The 19,770-nt window shown below is 38.4% G+C and overlaps 1 protein-coding gene across 2 annotated transcripts in view; it reads right to left on the bottom strand.

The window, feature by feature from the left end:
* Window positions 1–19,770, bottom strand: part of SIM1 (single-minded family bHLH transcription factor 1) — a 72,767-nt gene that overhangs the window by 35,644 nt on the left and 17,353 nt on the right. The gene's annotated exons all lie outside the window — the stretch shown is intronic.

The following is a 19,770-nucleotide window of genomic DNA, read 5'->3' as shown; positions in this document are numbered from 1 at the left end:
TGTGAGAGGGGGGGTAGATGAAATATTATATGAAGAACTCATAACACAGTACCTAGAACATAGTAAATGCTCAATAAATAGTATTATTTCTTAACTCCCACATTCCATAGCAGTTACTCACTACCAAATTCCCCAGAACAATAGTTTCACTTTGGTAGCAATTTTGTAATCCATTTCATTACAAACACCTCCCTATGCTATATTTCTTTCCACCTCAAACTCATTTTAATCTTCTCTATTAATTTTTAGCCTCTAAACTCTATGGTCAAAATACTTATTAAGGTAAGTTCTTTATTGCTATGTCAGCAAATAGGAACCTTAGAGCAACACAGGCCCAATACTCTGAGAAAAGCTCAGCCTGTACAAAACTCTAACAGCTCAAAAAATGTGTTCGGATGAAAAGCACAATAAAAAAAGCCCACTTAAAGACATTTCAAGTACGGTTGATGTGCTGCCAAGAGGAGTCTGAATGGCAGATTCACTAAGAACAAAGCATTTGTTTTATTTTTAGAATTCTATTAAATTGAGTATTTCATTTGTATAGATTAAAGGGCTAGCTGCTGATGGGAATCACATTACGAGTTCCATTTCCCCCCTCCAGACTCAGACACAAAGAAGAGTCTGGCCTTACCTCTCTCCCTTCCACACAGTAAAGCATGTGCTGGTATCACACACACTCTCAGAGTTAGATGCATGCATAAGCACTGCTTTCCTTTGGAGTGGGACAAAATAAAATTATTGGGCACACAGAACTTAGACTCTAAAATGAGTAGAGGGAGAACTTGACTCAGCTGACTTTCATAAAGGAAGGACACAGCCTGCTCCACTTCTGCAGCTTTCTTAAAAGTGCCACACTGACCCTGTGTGGGACTGCATGGGTGACTGTCTTAAGGGCAGCTCCTGCAGTTCTCCTAAACATGACTGGCATATCAAAAGAGGAACTGTAAGCAGACACGTTTTGGCATATTTTTCAAAATACCTGTGATACCAATTTACATTCGTTTTCTTTTTCTTCCTTGAATGACTTCTACCACAGCTGGAGACACCCTAGGTATCTCAGCTCTGGAAGCAGTGTAAAATGGGTAATTTGCAATAGGACACACAGCTTGTCAATTTCACCCATATTTGCACAGACCAAAGTAATCCTCTTATTCCATTATGGACAGTCCGAAATCATTCAATTTGCAGAATTAACCATCTGAGTCTACGCTAAACTTTGTAATAGTCATGTACACATTTGGAATTTCTCAAATTCCAATGAAATAGAAGGAGCCATTTTCACATCGTTGGCCTTCTAGCATTCCCTTAAGCAATATGCTATACCCTCCCACGAGGTAAATGCCACCTTGCTATATGGGAAGTTCAGTGTGACTCCCTTGCAAAGCAAATAGGAGGCGTCTTCACCACTAAAAGGTACTACCAGCTTCAGAGAAATGCATTTCTATCATTTTAACTGGGAGACACGCCTCCATGATGCCAACAGTAGCACAAACATATTTACAGCATTCAAGTGAAATGGAATGGATGCACAGAGAAAAGGTAACAATATTTTATCAGCTCGTGTTGAATAAAGATTCTTTGCAAGAATTTTCCTCTTCAACTCACCGCACCCTATTCTACTTCCATTTTAGACAACTGAATTTTTCTTCTTATCACTTCAGTTTCGGAGCTGGCCATTCTGGAGCTTCTTTGTTTACTTTATGTTACTTGGCAATTCTTAAAAGATGTTGCCAGATTTCCCAATTGAGCTATTTTTTTTTAAACAGCTGAAGGTGATCAAATTACCGAGGAAAACGTGGAAACAAAGACATACAATTGATTTGGCTCCAAAGGCGCCGACTGAAATAAGCAGAGGATTGTATTAAACCGTGATCGGATTAAGTGGGAATGACTGCGCCTTATACTAAACTTTTTAATTGGATTCTAGAGTCACTGTTACACGAAGTGCCTGACCTTCTTTATATTCTGGCAGAGTTTCCTGCCTGGCCACTGGGTAAACCTCTGCAGCAGAGAGCCCTACTTTATGCTTCATTTTCAGGCTCCCAGGGAGCCCAGCAGAGAAAGCTGATAAGGAGGATCCCACACTGTGAGGGGCTCACAGACTAGGACAGTCTGCTGGGAAATTAGGCTAAGGCACCCTTGGAAATGTAACAGTGTCATACTAATAAGTGGATTTGTGTTTACTCCTTGTGGTTTTCTCCATTTGATTTGGCGGTTTTAGTGGTTCTCAAAAAGTCTTTGGTGCTACATAAACATCGCCTCTGCCTAGAAGCACCTTTCTCCTCCATTTTGTAGGTTTCACCCAACATGCTATGGTGTGGATGGCGCCACAAAGGTAAGGGATGGCTTAGGCACAAAGTCTACTATCACATTGTGATTTCAAGAAGGAAAGATGTAGCCGAAACTGGTTTGGCTCAGTGGATAGAGTGTCGGCCTGCGGACTGAAAGGTCTCTGGTTCGATTCTGGTCAAGGGCATGTACCTGGGTTGCGGGCACATCCCCAGTAGGTGATGTGCAGGAGGCAGCTGATCAATGTTTCTCTCTCATTGATGTTTCTAATTCTCAATCTCTCTCCATTCCTCTCTGTAAAAAATCAATAAAATATATTTTTTTAAAAAAAGAAGGAAAGATGTAGGAATGGAAACAATAACAACCAAAAAGTAAATCAAAAACTCTAATGTGTCAGTAAAATGTGGTAAAGCCAACCATCCTCCCCAAAGGGGTTGTGTAATACCATGACACAAGTTGAAATAGAGCTAAATCCAGACCTGCCACCACACTGCATCTGAATTTGTTTCCTTGCCTCCATGGGCCACAGTGATTTCTTCCTGCTCCTTCCTCTGAGCTCCTACACCATTCACTGCCTCTCCCACTCATGTGGCACTTCTAGTTCTGTCTCACAGGGTGATGAATGGCATATCTGGACACGCTCCTAAATTCCATCCCTTAGAACAATCTCTACTTGCTAGTTGCACTATATCTTAACCAAGGACAAATACTTACTTGCAAGTGATTAACAAAATAATTCTCATTGCAATAAACTCATTCATCTCAAATCCAAATGACTGAAAACTCAAAAAAAAAGAACACCAAAAAAAAACCCCGGCAAATCTTTCTACATAAATGAGAATGAGATACCTGCTAAGTAAGCAAATTTATGTGAGGAGTTTTGGGTTTTTTTAATTCCCAGTATTTAATTAGCAATGATCATTCTGAAATTCTGTGAGATCCTATATCAAAGAAACTAATTATGTTATTGTTTTCTTGTTATGTATATTAATATAATGCTCTTAATTTTTATAACATCATAATTCAGGGATAACATATGTGATATGTAGGAAAACTAAAATACTAAATTAATTTCATCCTCAACCATATATTTGGAATTATTATAACTGTATTGAAGGAGTGAGAATGAATAATACTTTAAACCCCCAGAGAAATAACCTTTACAAATTGATAATAAATGCAATATCTCTTTAATAGAAAGATAAGAAAAGGTTATATAGTATATGTGCATGTATAGTATATATATGCACACACATATATAACATGTACTGTATATGTATGCAGGTACATATAGTGAAAGGCAAAAAACTAAAATGTCAATAGCAGATATCTAGAAAATAGATTAAAGATGTTCTGTAGCTTTTCTTTATACCTCTCTGCATTATCTTAATTTGTTCTATAATGAACATGTATTACTTTTATAATCAGAAAAATATTTTCTTAAAAAAGAAAACTTTGAGACAAATTTCAGGTATTCTCACTTCATATTGAAATGGTTCCCAAATTTCTTTTCTTTATATTTCTAGAGTTTATTATTTGGGAATAATATTAAATGGCAAAAGATAAAGCATGATTTAACTTCTTTCCCTAAGGTTCAACTTCTCAGGCAAACCATTTATCATTTTTAAATATCCTAATGACCATATGCTCCATCAGTGCCTATACATTTCACTTATTTTCTGATTTATTTGCCACCCCTCCCACCTTATGGAATTATCTGTCTCTGAAGGCTTTCATGTGAACCGTATAACTTTATATTTCCTTCTTTGGAGATTATAACTTATATTATTACTTACAATTGAAAGAAAAGAAACTCTAGTTTCACGTGAGCTAGAGGTGGTATATTTGTCACTGTTTAGATGAAGTAAACCCAACTTTGGGGCCACATTTCTTATTCTGAGGAACTTTACTTATTATGTTTGGGAATTCATTTCATGTTTAGCTACTAAAGTTTTAGGCATATTTGTGAATTCTTCAGGTCTAAGTTTCAAATTCTATTGTTGTTATAGCTTTCTTGTTTCTTATTTTTTTAAGGAGGGTGGAGGAATGGAAGCTGTTGTTTAAAGGTTAGATCTGAACAAATTAAGTGCAAAATGTGCTGCCTCTTTCATCAAGGGCATAAATTAAAAACTGTCTGTCTCTTGTCCCACAGTCAGAACCCTTAATTTGAGCCCATTTCTGGGGGAAGGGGAAAAGCAAATAAAAAGAAAGAAAAAGTCACACTAATATCAACCAAGTTTTTCTTACTTTAAAATGTGTTCAACAAATAGGAAATAAAAAGCACACACTATTCTGGCCCCTTCTTTTCCATCTCCTTCTATTCTTTCCCACCTCCTACCCCTGGTGTCCACCTCTCTCTCCTTCCTTGTCATTTACTAAGCTGATGTTTTTCAAATGCCTGTTCCCTTTAAAACTCTTCCAATGCCTAAGCTAGATAAGCTATGGGGGAACCCACCACCTACCACCTTGTATGAGGCTGAGGTTTTATTCTCACAGGAACAGCTTTCTTTCCCAGTTCTTCTGACCCTTACAAAACTGATTCCTAAACCCTGAAAATGTCCTCTGGCAGGGAGGGTGAAAGAACCCACAGTTCCAATTTTTAACTCCACATAAGCTCTAGAAACAGAAAAGGTACCCACAGGGTCCCCAAATTCCCCCCAGGGTTTTGCATGTGGAGGTTCTGCAAGGCCAAAACTCAAGGCACTGCGGGAAGCTCAGCTCTTTTCTGCACAATACAAAGGTACTGGCATTTCTGCCGACAATAGAGAAGTAGACCCTCAGACTTTGAACTGCCTGGGAGAAGATGCAGCAAAAATGATGGCATGATGCTATGTTTTCAAATGTACAAATCTTCATTTGTTTAACTTAAATATTTTATAATATGTCCCATATCATTAATTCTTGATTAAACCTCTTTTAGGTAGTTAATCATTAATGGTTTCTTTACAGTTGCTATGCAAACACTTCATTCATACCTATGACATATCAAATCTCACAGATATTCTTTAATTGGATTCATTTATTTCTAATCTCCTTAAGCTCTTACTATTATAATGCTTGTCTAAAGATACATTAAACTCTATTATTTAAACAGCTAAAATATATTTGAGTTGTATTTTATGAACAAAAATTCACAATTCAATAAATGTTCTACCATTATTATTATGTACTTCAGTATTCAGAAACTATTTAAAATTGCCTGGTAGATATGCTGTGCTTAACCAAAATAATTTCTGAATCATTGCTAGAGAGTTTGGATTGCCCACTAAAATGCCAAAATTTTCATTGTCTATATTTGAAGTCAGAGAGCTTGTATAATTCTATAGAAAATACATAGTTACCAATAGAACCCATTACCAAAGACAGAATAGGCAGCTGCCTACTTTTATGATTTGTAGAACTTAAGAAGGTTTCTTGGAACACTCATGAAGATGTCTCAATAATGGTCTACTGGCTGATGCTTAAAATTTGCTATTAGATATTTATATCTTTGACTTTAGACAGATGCCTCAGAAAGGAATCCTATATAATAAAAGTCTAGGTGGCATCACACGACGTTGTCACAAGTGGCCATCACAAGATGGCAGCCCTCATGTCGTCACAAGATGACCACCACAAGATAGCTGCCACAAGATGGTCACCACAAGAAGGCCGACAGGGGAGGGCAGTTATGGGTGATCAGGCCAGCAGGAGAGGGCAGTTGGGGGCGAGATCAGGCCTGCAGGGGAGGGTAGTTGGGGGCAAGATCAGGCCATCAGGGGAGGAAAGTTGGGGGGTGACCAGGCCAGCAGGGGAGGGCAGTTGGGGGTGACCAGGTCTGCAGGGCAGGGCAGTTGGGGGCAACCAGGCCGGCAGGGGAGAGCAGTTAGGTGTCAATCAGGCCAGCAGGGGAGCTGTTAGGGGGTGATCAGGCTGGCAGGCAGAAGCAGTTAGGGGCAATCAGGCAGGCAGGCAGGCAGGCGAGCCGTTAGGAGCCAGCAGTCCCGATTGTGAGAGGTGTGTCTGGCAGTCGGACATCCCCCAACGGGTCCCAGATTGGAGAGGGTGCAGGCCGGGCTGAGGGACACCCCCTTCCCGTGCATGAATTTTGTGCACCGGGCCTCTAGTAATATAATAAACTTCATCTGTTATCTTTCATTGATTCATTTTAACAGCTCTTTTTCCCAGAGCAGTGATTCTCAAACTTCAGCCTGCATCAGAAGCAACTGAAAAGTTTACTAAAACACAGCTTGCTGGGCTCCACCCCTTAGAGTTTCTCACTTGTAGGTCTAGGGTGAAATACGCAATTTCCATTTTTAACAACCCATCCACCCTGGCTGATGCTGATGCTGCCAATCAGGAGCCCATTCTTTGAGAACTAGAGCAGTTGTTATCTGGGATGAAAAAAGCTAAAGGAATCTGGTAAAAGGACACCACAGAAGAGATGGGAAACCACTGAAAAGGGAGGAAACTCTCCAAAGACAAAAGTCACACTTTTTCTACCACCTGACCTCACTGCATATCTTTCATTAAACTACTCCCATTCCTACCAAACTGCTTGCTTCCTCTCAGCCTTCTTTTGGGCACCTCCTGTTCTATAAACCCCATAACACTGGAGAGCCACAGGGCTTGGTCTTCAGGCTGCTTCTCTATTAACACCCATGCTCTAATGATTTCATCCATTCTACTGACTTTAAATTCCATAAGTTGAGGACCCCCAGTCTCGAGCCCAGACCTTCCTTCTCCACAGACACCCAAATCCAGCCATCTACCTGAAACATCCACTCTGATAAAAGACAGGCATCTCAAACTAAACATTCCTAATTGCTGCCCCTACCTACAAATCTGTTCCTTTCCACCAATCATCTAAGTTGCTCAGACTAGAAACCTAGGTGCTATTCTTGACTCCTCTTTTTTCACAACTCATCTCTAATCCATCTGCAAACTGCAACTGTCTATCTTCAAACTATATCCTCAATCTGACCTTTCATTACCTCCCTCTTTCAAGCCATTATCTTCTCTCACCTAGGCAATTACAATCATTTCCCAACGGGTCTCCCTGCCTCTACCCTCCACCATCCTCAAAGCCTATCCTTCATACCAGCCAGATAATCTCTTCATAGCTTAAATTAGCTTATGCCATGCCTTTACTCATAACTCTCCAATGGCTTCCCAAAGCCTTAAGACCCAACATGACGACAAAAATGGAACTCCCATTTGACCCAGTGATTCCATTTCTAGGAATATATCCCAAGAAACTAGAAACACCAATCAGAAAGGATATATGCACCCCTATGTTCATAGCAGCACAATTTACCATAACTAAGATTTGGAAACAGCCTAAGTGCCCATCAGCAGATGAGTGGATGAAAAAACTGTGGTACATCTACACAGTGGAATACTATGCTGCGGTAAAAAAAAAGAAGAAGAAGGAATTCTTACCATTTGCAACAGCATGGATGGAACTGGAGAGTATTATGCTAAGTGAAATAAGCCAGTCAGAGAAAGATAAATATCACATGATTTCACTCATTTATGGAATATAATGAACAACATAAACTGATGAACAAAAACAGATTCAGAGACAGGGAAGCATCGATCAGACCATCAAACCTCAGAGGGAAGGTAGGGGTGGGGGTAAGGGGGAGAGATCAACCAAAGGACTTGTATGCATGCATATAAGCCTAACCAAGGGACACAGAAAACAGGGGGGTGAGGGCATGAGTGGGGGAGGGGAACAGACAACAGGGGGGTGAGGGCATGAGTGGGGGAGGAGAGTGCAATGGGGCAATAAGGACACATATGTAATACCTTAATCAATAAAGAAAAAAATTTTTAAAAAGACTCAACATGGTCTGACTCGCCTATTCTACCATCATCACCTTTCATTCTTCCCCTGCCTTTCTCTGCTTCAACTGCAGTGACCTTCTCTGTTCATCAACTTGCCAAGTTGTTTTCTATCTCAGGGCCTTTGCACATGCTTCCCACTGGCAGGAATGTTCTCCCTGCAGGACTCAACATAGCTGCCTTCCTCCCTTCATTCAGGAATCTTCAAGAAGTCCTTCCCTAAACACTCTCATCTCTTTGTCCTGCTTTTTTCCCCTTTCATTCCCTAAGATTATGTGATATATTTGTTTATAAGTACTATCTATTTCTTCCCACTAAAATTTATGCTCCATGAGGGAAGGGATCGTGTCTGTCTTGGCCACACCATAGCCCTGGCACGGAGAAGGCACTTGGGAAATACTTGCTGAGCAAATGAAACAGCCATCACGTTGGCCATAGAGATAAATACACTCTGCAACATTTCTTACCATCCTCTTAATTATAGCAACAGAAATTAAGCTGATTCTAATGATAGAAATTTGTTTATAATGAAGGTCCCATTGAGTTGACAGAGAAGAGGCACAAACAGAAAAGATATTATATTGTAAAATGCCATGTAGTGGCTCTAAATATTTTCCTCTGGTTTTCAATTAGCCCTCACAATAAAATGGCACCCTGCACTTTGTTATTCCTTTAACTGCTTTGATTGGAGGAATAAAATTGACACCCACTCTGCCCTCCTTCTCCTGGGCTTCAGCCTTCCAGCATTCCTGAGCTGTAACCCTGTGGGGGTCTATTACCCAAAGCCAGCACAACAAATACTTCACTTTGTCAGGGCTGTAGTAGGAGTTCAACAGCTAATGGAAATGCTGTGACTTCCAACACTATTCGTCTCTTAACAGCGTATAAAAATTAAAATGAAAAGCCTTGTGTTGCATTTGGTTAGTTCTGGGAAAAAAAAAAGCTGCTCTTTTCCTGTCATATATTTGGACACCAATAGCAATTAATGGGAGTGTTGAAAGAAGTAAACCTCGTGGGTTCTCACCTTCAGCAACCAGAACACATTACAGTCATCCCAAGTACAAAGAGTGAAATGAATGGCTGAATAGCAACAACAAGCTACAAGCCCCTGAAAATGCCTGCAACCAAGGATGCTATTTTTGTAATGCTTTTCAGTAGGAGGCGAGAAACAGCACATTCTCAGATTGCATTAGCAGAGAATGTTACTATTCTCTGAGAGATGTAAAAAGTGGCAAGGGACTTGGGTTTAAAAGTACAAACACAGAGAGAATCCCACCTTAATGGGTACCGTTATGACATCCAGTTCAATATAATGAGGCTGTTTTCACAGTCTGGCCAGCCGCCTATATTAGCACAGCTTTACTGATGTGGATACAACAAATTCTGTTTGAACAAGAAATCCCCAAGGAAAAAAAAAAAGATCCTTTCACGGGCTCTATCCAGTTAGCAATCAATCAAAGGGAAAAAAATCCTTCTAGTAAAGACAGCAGCTCCCATTTGAGTCCTGGTGAAATATTAGATGTTCTGAGTAAAATGTTCTATTTGTGGTGCTTACCAATGGCTGTTTTGTGAAAATGTCATAACTTGATGACTAAACTGGGGAAGGGGAGATAGGGTCAGGTCTGGGGTGAGTATATCACATGCCCACTGACTAGGTTTCAAGTATGCTCAAACTGTGAAGCAACTGAGTCATCTTGGGGAGACCCCATATTAGACAAGAAAGTAAACTATCTACAGACCTTTGCAAAATCTCTGCAAAATGTCACATTACTTCCTAAATCAGGGGTCCTCAAACTACGGCCCGCGGGCCACATGCAAATACAAATCTTGTATTTGTTCCCGTTTTGTTTTTTTACTTCAAAGTAAGATATGTGCAGTGTGCATAGGAATTTGTTCATAGTTTTTTTTTTAAACTATAGTCCGGCCCTCCAATGGTCTGAGGGACAGTAAACTGGCCCCCTATTTAAAAAGTTTGAGGATTCCTGTTAAATATTTGGCCGAACTACATGAAATTGCCAATATTGGGCTGTGGACATTGAAGTCCGGGCTCTGGGTTGGTATGTCCACTCATTAGCTGTGCTGTATAGGCTAAGTCTCTTGAACTAGCTGAGTCTCTGGCACAAATTAGCAACCCTTCAAATGTGAGTCCCTCTTACTCCCCAACCTAAGTGTGGCAATGAGCAGAGCACCTTCCCACCCCTCCTTCAGCTTGGAGCTGACATCATCTTGCAGAATCTCCAGGGCACAGCAGCCATGCCTGGGAAATACCCCTTATTTTAAAAAAATAAAATAAAATAAAAACCTTAAAATAATTAGCAACATTTAAAAATATAATAAATCCACAAAAACTTCTGAATCTAGATTAATTCTTCAATTTAAAAATTTGCTGAGATTCATAATACTGTTAGAAGTCACCCCCCAAAACATGTAAAATTCCCATTCAACACAGAAAAAAAAAATCACTCAAGCATAACACTCTCTCTCTGGCTGAAGTAATGAGATACACAGGACCTGGCCTACACACTGTTGTCCTTGTGAGCATTAAAGTTAGACTCTTCCTGCAGCCAGGTACTGTGCTGCCAATAATGATCTCCCTAACACACACACACACACACACACACACACACACACACACAGGCATACACACCCAGGGGTTTAGCTCCTCCCACTGACTCCACCCCCTCTCCACCATCTAAATGGAGGGAAGTGTGACCACACCTGGAAGCTTATTCCCCAGGGGTGACCCAGGCAGTGCCAAGCCACTTCACACCCTCTTCTTTCTAATTGTGGATGGAAACTTTTACTTCCAGGAAGGGATCTCAGTCCCAAGCAAGCCTACAGGGAAATCAAACAAGGACTCACCTTACACTTGTGCTTATTTCTTTTTCCTGCAGATACTATCTTATTCGTTTTGATGCCCCCAGAATTTGGCACATGGCATGACCCATGACAGGTGCTCAATAAATCATTTATGGATGCTGAAAGACCTACCAGTCCTAGTCAACTGAAGAAGGATCTAACAGTCATTTCCAATGTAGCAGAATCATTGCTGATTTCTCATTCATGGGCAACCCTCTGCCTTTCTAAGGCTCATAGATTCCCACCTTCAGTCCAAAGACACAGACATTGATTTTTGTGTTTATTGGCAAGCTAAAAATTATTTTATTTCATTTCACTGAAATAACCACCCTAATAATTTACATTTACTTGATGTTACTTTGTGTTAGGCACAGTGCCAAGAACTTCACACGTTATATTTAATGTTCCCAAAGTCTCTATGCGGTAGATGTTATCATTACCTGCATTTCAGGGATTAAAAAGAAAACAAAATGAAAACAGAGACAGCAAAGGTAAGCAATTTGCCCAGTCACAGAGCCAGTGAGTGGCAGCAATAGGATTTGAACAGGCAATAGATCCAAAGCCTAAGCTTTTAACTAATATGCTATGTTGCCTAATAAAATGTAGTGAGATCTCATTTCATAACACATTTTTCAAATACCTTGTAAAACCGCCCTGTGTTAATCAGGGTTTCAAACATCTCACTAACAAGCCTAGGCTGCATCATATTCTAATAACAGTAGGATTATTATGTCAAACACAGCACTAGGGAGACCTTCTGGTCCTACAAATCTGGAACCAGCTGTATATATACTTTGCTCCTCCCTCTCCTTCAATCTGGTCCTAATGTATACCTCACATTTGCTTTCTACAAATAATTTTTAAAATACAACCATTATACATGTGGTACCACTGTATATTCATATCAATAGATTTTTACATTTAATTCAGATGTATGGGGATGCAGCCATAACCAGTCCATGCAGAGGAACCGGGAATACACACAAGGTTCCATTGAACACCATCAAAAATAGCAGCATTGCATATTCTACTCACTTTATATTATAATTACTGACATTGACAAAACACTGATTCCAACAAAATTAACCTTAGAAATTTGACAGATGCTTAGTTTCTTAGAACCTTCTTTTCCCAGTAAAGCACCAGGCCTTTGGTAAAGGCTGGCTTACCTCCCTCCCAGCAGAAATCTCAGCTCCCTTTAGAGTACACAATAACAGCTGTGAAACATGGAGTGAGCTTAACCCAACTGTGGAAACCACCACACACAAAAACCACAATGCTTATAGGTGTGTGTGTTGAGAGACTGACAAGGGGGAAGAAAATAAACATTTAAATTTGTGGATTTGAGGATATGAAAATTCAAGTAAAAGAGGGAATTATTCATCCTCTTCCAAAATATTTCAGTTGGCAACACATAATTGGCAAGTGCTAATAGTTAAGATATTTTGAGCACTTACTTCCTGGCAGGTATTATGATATATTTCTCATCTCATCTAATGCCCCTCTGCCAAACCTTAAAAATTAGGCACAAATGTCCCCATTTCACAGATGGGAAAAAAGAGAGTCAAAGGATTGGACCTGAGCTCAACATCTCACAGCTATTGCACAGCAAAGCATATTCAAACCCGGATCTGTCTGACACCAAAGCCTATACCTTTTCCTTGCAGGTTTATTTGCATGATACTGTGGGGTTTTCTAAAAACAGAATCTTGATCCTACTGCAATATAACTTCCAGAGTAAAAGTCACAGATGGTAAACAGATGGTCCAGACTCAGCCAGACATTCCTCCTCATCCCCCTCAGCCCTGCCATCACCACGGACCACCTCTCTCCCCTACCACCTCCCTGGACCTCGGAACGCCTGAGGCAGGGGAAAGGCAGTAGTGAGAATTTACTCCTTCAGACTAGGCAGAATGTTAAATTCCTCCGTTGATAGGCACTCAGGTATTTCTAGGTTTCATCTAAACTCCACCAATCCTTTCTGCAACCAATATTTTCGGCTTAAGCACAGCCACCAGCACTTCAACCCAAATGAATTCTCTTTCACCACCTGCTTATCTGGAAAGATGTCACAAACCAATGAGAACAGGGAACAGAGAGGAGGAAAGCACTGGAGAAGGAGCAGCCTTTTACTCAATTATCAAGATAGGCATAATCCACCACACACACACACACACACACACACACACACACACACACACACCTGTACTAAACATAAAAGGGTGTTTATGTTTAGTACATGAATAGACCAAGTCAAAAACATGCTTTTCTGGAGTTCAAGGAAAGCCTCATTGGAATTTGTCCATCCAGGCACAATAACATGTATGGACCCTGCCTTCAAACTAAGGTGATGATCCATGATTTTCCATGATGGGACTCAAAGATCAGAAGCCTTTCCCTTCCAACAGCTGGGCTAAGAGAAAGCCAGAGATGAGTGATCAGGCTGGTCATTTAGCACACACCAAGTGGCCTCCACCCAGAACTAAACAAGAGGTAGTGTGAGTCAGCGCCCTCCGGATCAGAACAACAACAAAGGAAGAAGTGGAGGCCCCAGAGGCCTGGGGAGGGGAAAGCCACAGAGTAGCAACCTTGCCAAAGGGCCACAGGATGACACACCTACCCAGAGCATGTGGGATGTAGGGAAGCTCTCTATCCCCAGGCCCTGAACAGACTCCCCAGGGGACAACCTCACCTGCCCTTCTCTATCAAAAGCAGAAAGGGGCCAATTCTGCATCCCCAACCACACATACCGACATACTTCATCTGGGAAATGATCCACTGTCACAGGAGGTAATTTGTGCCTAATCTGACCAAAAAAAATAATAATAATAACATGGTTTGCCAATCTACTGACATTTGTTTAAAAAGAACATAAAGTATTAAATCTGGTTGCAAAAATAAAATTATTAGCAATAATGTATCTGTGTAATCTAAAGGCAAACAATTCAGTAAAAAACCTAAAGTTTTTGCAAGTCATATTTTTTTCTTACAAAATGAAAATGTCTGTAGTGATACATAAAGGAACAAAATATTAATTCTTACTTGACTATCATTGAGAAAATAGCTTAGCTAAATATAAACCATTAAATTGTCAATATCTGCATATACTTGTGAAGCAGCAACACAGAGGCAGCTTTTTAATCTTCCATTATAAGATTAAATGAAAGCTTACCCATAAGTTGGGTGGACAGAACTCTATAGACCTTAATCACTTAAATTCATCCCTCTCTCCATACATTTTCTCCCCTACATTTACCCCTGACTCCCACTCCCAGACAGAGAATCTCCCAATACAATAGCAGTTAACACCCTAGGCTTTAATCCTAGTTTCACCAATTACTAGGCATATCTGACTTCGGTTTCCTCACCTAGAAAAATGGGAGATGTGATCCCTGCCCAAACCACCCTACAGAGCTGTCAAAGGAGCAAATTAGGTAACAAATGTGACAGTACTTTGAAAGAAATATATATATGGCATTTGTAAAAAAGAAAAAGTACAAAGTTTGAGCATAAAAACTAGATCATTTTGATTAAAAAAATTTTAAGTAAAAGTGTATGGGGATAAGATTATTTGAGTGAGTGCTAGTATTATGTACTGTAAGACAGACTAAACCTCCCAGCTCTTTCTTTTAATAAAGTGTTTGGTAGTTATAAAATTACTATTAATTGCTATTAATGGTTTTGGTTGTTATAAATTACTATTAATACAAATGTGTCTTCAATTTGTTTCTATAATGATTCAGCTACATCTGAAAAGGACAACTGCAGCTTTAATGTTCAATATTACCATAATAAAGATCAAACACAATTAAGGATTAAATCTAATTTATGGGTATACATTCGTTCATGATTATTATGTTTAATGATCAAAAAATTAAATCTATGCAACATGAGCTCCGTAGATTCAAGGCATGAGAGTAAATTATTTTCTATTTTGCTGTAACTTGCTAAGTCAAAAAGCACTTTACTTGATATTATTTATAATATAAAAGAGTGGTTTTGCTAACCAGGAAAATAAAATATATTTCTGCAACTATACATATTTTTGGCCAAAATTTTTTTAAAGATTTTCTAAAATGTCTTAGTAGTAATAACAATAATATCACTGGGCATTTAAAGTAATTAAAATATTTTTAAATGCCAAATGAACGCAGCACTATTACATTGCAAGAACAAACTAATATGAGTATAGCTTAATGTTTGTTGCTTTATGGTAAGAATATGTAAGGTTTATATTCACAGAATTTGTTAATACTTAACACCCTTTTAATTGTGAAAACTACAATGGTTTTTGCAAAGAAGAACAAAAATTATGAGATCTGAAATAATTACAATGTAGAGACTTTCGTTTTTTTCTTTTACGTGAAAGAAGTATGTCTCCTTTAGCATTTGCCCTAACTTTTCAAATTCAAAGGGTTATTTAGTAGAAAGCAAATGTCATATAGACCACTAATGTAAATTGCCTCTATTCTGTTCTTTGCAACACTGAAATAGAACTTTTAACTCAGAAAATTCCTTCTCTGTGATCAGTGAATCACTCTAAAACAGTAGGAGATTACAATTGTGTTCCATTCTAAACTTAGAAAATAAACAAACAGAGAATGTTTATTTGTACCAACCAGAAAATGATTGAAGATATTAAATCTGTCTGATTTTAAAATTAACAAATCACTCTTGAAATCGTCCCTCTCTCTTTCACTTTTCAGGCAGAATATCAGAATTGTATTAGCTTATAATTCTCCTTAGGAGAATTCACTAATGTTTACTCTATCCTACCATTACAGAAGACCTCTCGCAAAATATCGTCTATCAATCAGCCTAATTAAGGTCATATATCAGTGAGTACTTAATGAATTACAGTGGCAGATTGTTTTTAATGGCATCAATAAATGCTCTCATGTTTATTTTTTCAAACTTCTACATACAAGTGTCCTCATAAACAGTACAGGACTCTAGGAAAATATATCCTAAGAAATCCAAAGCACCAATCAGAAAGACTGTATGCACTACTGTTTATAGCAGCACAATTTACAATAGCTAAGATATGGAAACAGCCCAAGTGCCCATCAGTAGATGAGTGGATAAAAAAGCTGTGGTACATTTATACCATGGAGAGCCATGCAGCAGTTTAAAAAAAAAAAAAGAATCTCTTACCCTTTGAGACAGCATGGAGGGACCTGGAGAGTATCATGCTAAGTGAAATAAGTCAGTCAGAGAAAGAAAGTATCACATGATCGCACTCATATGTGGAATCTAAGTAACAAAATAAACTGATGAATGGAGGGAATCCAGAGACATGGAAGCATGGAACAGACTGTGGAATCTCAGAGGGAAGTTGGAGGAGGGTAGGTGGGTGGGAGGTAATCATCTATGCATAACCCATGGACACAGACAATAGGGTGCTGAAGGCCTGAGGGGTGGGGGGAGCAGGGGCAGGCTGGAGGGAGTCAATGGGGGGGGGAGGACATACGTAATACTTTCAACAATAAAGAATTATAAAAATAAATAAATAAATGAGATGAATTTTTTCACAAGGAATTGATGTGTTTAAAATAGAAAAAAAAAAAAGAAATGTGGCTAGCATGGGTCAGTGGTTGAGCATTGACCTATGAACCAGGAGGTCATGGTTCAATTCCTGATCAGGGCATATGTCAGGTCGTGGGCTCAATCCCCAGTGTGGGGTGTACAGGAGGAAGCATATCAATGATTCTCTCTCATCATTGATGTTTCTATCACTCTCTCCCTCTCCCTTCCTCTCTGAAATCAATAAAAATGTATTTTAAAATAAAATTAAAAAGAATAAAGTATCATGATATTTGTAGCTTACTTTGAAATGATTCTATGGAGAAAAAAATCACATACAAATAGACACATATAAGTAGAGAAAAATTTGATATATAAAACAAATATGGTTTATATTATAGATAATGTGTGTACAAATATTCATTATACTATTCTTTCAACTTTTTGTATGTTTGAAAAATATTTTTTAACATTTTAAAAATTTTTATACCTCATTGGTTTATCCTTAAAAGTATATTTTAAAGTGTTATTTTTAAAACATATAAAGTTTAAAAACACAAAGAGAATCAAAGCTTTTCACTTTTCTAGAAATTCCTTGTCATTGTTTATTGGGTATTTCACATTTTCAATTTCCTTCACAATACGTAATAATGCTTTCTATTTGAGTTGGAACTAATACTTACTATTAATTAAACAAACCAAAGAAAATATGAATGTAAGAAACTTACTTAGGTTTTACACAGTATGCTTTTCTCTCCATATTATTCTAGACATTCCCCAACATTCATTGTTACTAGACACAACTCCATTAACTTATCTTCTTGAAAATATTTAGGGAGCAGGGCCTATCATACTTCACACTTATTTCTCAAAGCCTATGAGCACCAAAATTTGTAAGCTATTTTTTTAATGTGGCACACAAAGCTAATAAGGCATGTTTGTCTTATAGAAAATTATAAACTGGCCAGTTTCTTTTTTTGGTTTGTGGTTTTTAATGGGTTTGGGGGGGGGTAGTTGGTTTGGTGGGATGGGGGTTATGTTTTAATGAAGGCTATAGAAGCCTCAGGGAACCTCAAGGACCCAGAGAAAATCTATGAGAATTTTAAAAATTCAATCATAATGTCCTACTGCTCTCTTCCCCAGAATTTAAGAACACCAAGATTCTGTATGGTGGTCACACAAAAGCCAGTAAGACATCAGGGCATACACCACCTACCTCTAAAATTCCTATATTTGCTGTTGCAGCTGCTGATTAAAACAAGGTTACTAAATATTTCTATTCATTATTCCTTTTGTTAGATAATGATGATTAATTTTTCTAGGTATATCTAATGTATATATGCATAGCCTGGGGACACAGACAATAGTGTGGTGAAGGCCTGGGGTGGGACAGGGGCTGGGTGGAGGGCGGCAAAGAGGGGGAAAAGTCAGGACATCTGTAATATTGTCAAGAATTTTAAAAAAACACAATAAATTTAGCATCAGGAATTTAAAATATGGGCTTCTTATGACTGTAGCTTCCACCACAATGTCACACTTTCATTTGACAAATGCTTATTTAAAATTCTCTCTACTTTCATGACATGAAAAATCCCTTCAAAATGTATGCTATTAAAATGTCTAAATTTGGAAAACATCTGGTCTGTAAAATTATTTCGGGGGGGGGGGGGTTCTTTAAGTACATTGTTTGAGGTAGTGTATTTGGAAAGAATTTACTTATCATTCTCAGGCCTGAGAACTAGCCCTGAAAACAAATGTATGCAGTAGTTTGCTGCTACCATAGAGAATCAATAGTCGTTTATTTAATTTGCTAAGACAATGGAAATTAGTAACTTCCAGCCAGATGTGTGATATACACATCAAACAAACTGCAACCTGTTCATTATGAAAATCCTGTCAACACACACACAGAGCCACTTGATGACATTGTATCTAAGGCAGTTTCCACATTTGCAGCTATAAATATTGTCCTAAGAATTTTTATACAAAGATTTGGAGCTGAGACTCATAAAAGGGTAATCAATTTCAGCTTTTCATCTTGTGTGCCTCTGTGTTTATTTCTATTTTCATTTAGAGGCATAAAACATTCAGAAAAATGTGTGCCTTTGCTATTTTTTCCTTCTGTAAATCATTTATCCTCATTACATCTTTTTAATCTGATGTAAAGTTGGTAGCCTAATCCTGCAGCTCTGGAGAAGTGTGTAAAGTGAAGAATGACAGAGTCAACAGCAGACAGAAAATACACTTATGCACTGGAAAACAAAACAGAATATTCCAAAATGACTCCAAACATAAATTAAGTTTACCCATTGGGAGGTCTAACTTGCATTCTGATCATTTATATGGGTCTGTGTGACTATATACCCTGCTGTTTGATAAAAAATGATTACTAACCACAGGCACCTACCAAAGAACAGAATGTATGTATAATGCTTGTGATGTCTCAGACATACAAAGCACCTTCTTAAAGAATGTCCATTTCCTCTCCATGGTAAGCAGACATAATTTTTCACTCTTTAATACTTATGCTTCACAGAGTGGCTTATTTTATGAATTATGATTTGCCATTTTCTCTTATGCTTATCTTAATAATATGAAAAGCTGCATTCATAAAATGGATGATTTGTTTCATGATACCCAAATAGTTACTGTTTTATGCTCTGTATTAAAATACACAGCCTTTGTGCTATTACAAAAACCTGATAGTATTTATGTTAGCACTATTTACTAACATGAAAAAAAATACAATTCTTAGTAACCACATTATTCTTAAGTACTGAATTTTCATCTAAACTGAATTCATTTTCCAAGTCTATTAATTAAATTTTCTTATTAAGCAGGCACAAATTAAATAGCCTTATTGCCAAGCATAATATTTCCAACTACTACATTTTTAATCGGCAATTTCAAAGAACGTGGAGTGAATCAAGTCCTCATCATCTATAGTCTGATTCCAAAAAGCACCCCTTAACCAACTTCCTAATGTCAAACTAGCATTTCTACTAAGCACCTGGTGTGTCAACTGGTCCAAAGCAAATAACTCCTCCTGAGGTACCCTAAAATCACAACCTCCACCAAAAAAAAAAAAAAAGAAAGAAAGAAAAGGAAGGGCAACTGCGCACACAAAAGGTTTCTTCATAAAAGCTTCAACCTTTTGACTTTCACAAACATACAGAACGTGCTTTCTTCACCAGCCGCACACCAGATCATGTGATCCGCCTGCAGGGCCACACGAGATTATTGTTTCTGGAAAGAATAATGCTCAAATACGGC

Source organism: Myotis brandtii, unplaced genomic scaffold (assembly GCF_000412655.1).
Source record: "Myotis brandtii unplaced genomic scaffold, ASM41265v1 scaffold8, whole genome shotgun sequence".
Taxonomy (NCBI): Eukaryota; Metazoa; Chordata; class Mammalia; order Chiroptera; family Vespertilionidae; genus Myotis; species Myotis brandtii.
This window is presented reverse-complemented; position numbering and strand designations above follow the sequence as displayed.